Here is a 3,961-nt window from a genome sequence, read left to right on the forward strand (position 1 = left end):
TAAATGAAGTTTGCTTTCCAATCGATCTCTTAAAGAAATGTTGTTCTTGTGAACAGTCAAGAAGTATCTATTGTGAAAATATCAAAACGTATTTTATTCACAATGTCTTTACGTTAATTACTATTCTGGTTCTTGAATGTAATCGAAAATTATTGAACATAGAATAAATTTCTTGAATACTGTATAACTTTTTTATGATATGAATTATTGTAATTAATATTTATTACCATTTAGATTATATTTATAATAACTTAAATGGTTATAAATATTTTTAATAATTATATGTTATTAGTTTTAATTAACATGTTAATTGAATCTACCTGCAAGCTGCAAGTTTAATTTAAATAATTTTGGAGTGATTTTTTTAAACGCATTTATATTTATAATAATTTTTCTTTTAGAAATTAAAATTATAATTTAAGTATTAAGAGAGTAAGTATTTGTTTTTGCATTAAAAAATGAAAAAATATATTAATTAAAATTGTTTGAAACTTGTTAATTGATTTGAATAATTTTGGAAAAAAATGACAAGAAGAAGAAGGGGAGGGGGAAACGATTGATTTCTGAAGGAGCTTTGAGTTCCCTGCTTACCTTGACTACCACGGCATTGGTCAATAATAATTTAATTAATTAATTTAACAATAACAATTAATTTAAAAATATCTAAACGAGAAAAGCATGTATAAATAGTATATAAAATGCGCTAAATAGCTGATTATTACGCTGTAGCTGATAATTACGCTTTAATATTTCAATGAATGAACATCCTAAAATTATGCAACTATTATACAAAATCTCCTCCCTAACCCAGTTTCACAACTCGTATTTTCCCCTTGTAATTAAAAAATGTAGTAACCATCAAAAAGTTTAATTATGAATTTTTGATGAATCTCCACATTTTGTTTTCTGGAGTCCGAAAAAAATAAAACATCATACAAATAGATATGCAGTCTTTACACTAAAATTACAGATTTCTGTTTAATTTTGGATGAAAATTGATGAAAGGAGTCTGTTTGTGAACACGATAATTCAAAATTACATTTAATTAAAAGTAAGAAATTTTAGATATAATTTTATCAGTAGAATTGTCGATTTGTATCAAGTTTAGGAATGAATACATCAAAGAATTAATTTTTTGTGTATACGTTAATTACTACCACTATGAATATTCTTTTAACTCAAGAATGCAGCAACTTAGTAGAGCGACTTTTAATATATGATTTTAACGCAAAAATTATTTATATATCCTAATTTTGGAATAAATACATAAAATGTAAACAGTCTTTGTGTTGATTTACCCATATTAATATGAAGACGGTAACTCAAAACTATAGCAAGTGATGGAGTGATTTTTTACTTCAATATTGCAGTTGTATATAAAATTTCAGACTTAAGCAACAAAAGGAAGAAACTATCAATCCATGAATAAACAATGTGCAAAAACACCTATATAATTTTTCTGAATCTATATAATAAAATATAAAATATACATTGTATTTAGAGAGCGCTAATGCTGCTACAACTAAAACACAAATGAACTTAACCAAAATTAGAAATAAATATTAAGTTAATAGCCAAAGAATCAAAAAGAAAGATTAACTGAATCCGGCCCGAAGACTTTCTCAAGGGTCACCCTCAGGCAAGGATTCAAACCAGGGATTTTTTCTGTGAGGGGTCTGACTTTCGTCCAACAAACTGACCCCTCGTGACCCGAAAATCCCAGAAAATTGAGGTTTTAGAGATAAATTAGTATCACAAGATTAAAACAAGTAAAAACACTAGCAAAAAACAATCCAAATAATCAATTGCTGTGGTATTATTTGGATTGTTTTTTGCTAGTGTTTTTACTTGTTTTAATCTTGTGATACTAATTTATCTCTAAAACCTCAATTTTCTGGGATTTTCGGGTCACGAGGGGTCAGTTTGTTGGACGAAAGTCAGACCCTGGTTTGAATCCTTGCCTGAGGGTGACCCTTGAGAAAGTCTTCGGGCCGGATTCAGTTAATCTTTCTTTTTGATTCTTTGGCTATTAACTTAATATTTATTTCTAATTTTGGCAACAAAAGGAAATCTGACATACTGTTAATCTCTTCATTAAGGTACGAAGACAAACCCAGAATGTTCATGCAATTTCTCATTAATAGCATTTTTCTACCGTTCATATTTTCCTTCCTTTTTTGTATTATGAAATCCACAAAGCTAACAGAAATTATTTGAATTTCTTTTAAATATTAATTTTGATTGCATGTTTTAATATCTTTCATTTGGAAATTTTAAATAATATGCCGAAGGATATCTTTCCGCTATCAATTCTTGAACACCGCTTTTAACATGCATTTCATAGTAACGCAAGATCTGACTTGAAAGTAAGTTGTAACTTTATTTATAACTTTAACGTTAACTTTTTGTAAATAGGAAGTTACTGTTTGTATTCTGACGTTCAACAAATTGTACTGAATACGTCACTTAAGAAATTAGTAATGATTGTACTGAATTCGAAATTAAACAATGTACAAATATTTTATAGAATTGAACTAAATATAATTGTAAACAAAGATAACACATTTCTATTCTTCATTCCAGTCCAATGTAAACGATCTATATCTCAGTTAGTCTATACGATCTATATCTCAGTCTATTTTTAATAAAAATAATAATGTTTATTGCTAAGTTAACTGGATGTCTCAGTCTACAACCGGAAGTCGCAGTAAAATGTAGTTTTTAACTTATTTGTTACTATTTTTCTTAATTTTAATCTACAAATAATATTTTTGTAATATTTCCAGTGTATAGTCATAACATTTTGAACCTATTAACTTAATTTCTGGATATTAGTTGTCAACATTTTCACTCTCTCGAGTATTTGTCACATTGTTTTTTTCATTTCAATTCCAAACGAATTTCCTTCCGAAAATTTAAAAACAATGAACAATAATAGGAAAAGGGAAGTAAAAGATAATTTCACCGAAAATTTAACAAAATATTGATGGGATTGCAATTTTTAGTAATCCCGATAATTTAAAAAGTATGCAATCTGGAGTCATTGCGGCTTTATGTCGCTGCTGTTCAAGTACTAAACATTTTATGCATGGGCAATGTCCAACAGTATCCACCAGCTGGTAAAAATATCAACAGGCAAACGCACAGGGAAAATAACTTTTGGAAAAACCATTGGGTTTGTACAAAATATTATAAAGCCAATATACATGAAATTCTGTGATCAACAGTTGCTAAGTGCCGCTGCATAGAATGAAGCAAAATGCCGAATGCTTAATCATATAAGTGTCCTCCTTTAAACCAACAGTAAGGCTATTGAGATGGACCGCGCACTTTTGAACTTCGGTCATATGAAAAGGATGATACTTGAACTGACACTCAGTTTCCTATACTACCCCACCACACTGACGGGAGGAGATTTCGCCCCGACCGATTTAACATACCCTAGGCACACTTACACGATAATTTTTCAGTGAAATCAGATATGAAACTTGGAACTCTCCTGTCCTCCGAAATCTTACCACCAGCTCACCACAGCACACCAGATGTTGCTGAAAGTTTTAATGGTTTTTGCTCTGAAATATAGTTATGAAATTGAGCTATTTTTCGATTTAATGAAGGTGGGAATGGTATGTTGATTCTAGTGAATTTTAGCAATTATACACAAGAAAATCTAAAATTGCAGTTCAAAAGACACTGATTATTACCACTTAAAAAACTTCACAGAAATAAAATTTTTCATTTAAGAAAAAAATGCTCGATGTATGAAGAAAAAGAAGGTTTAACTTATAAATAGGTGAATTCTGACTAATTTCTAATGAGGAAATACTTTTTTATGGTAACTACAAACTTTAAACACATTTTTTTTCGAAATAATTTTTTGAAACAATTTATCAACTATTAACATAATATCTCCAACTTTAATTGAAATTTTTAAGAAAATTTTGGGGGAATGTTTTAAATG

Source organism: Argiope bruennichi, chromosome 4 (genome assembly GCF_947563725.1).
Source record: "Argiope bruennichi chromosome 4, qqArgBrue1.1, whole genome shotgun sequence".
Taxonomy (NCBI): domain Eukaryota; kingdom Metazoa; phylum Arthropoda; class Arachnida; order Araneae; family Araneidae; genus Argiope; species Argiope bruennichi.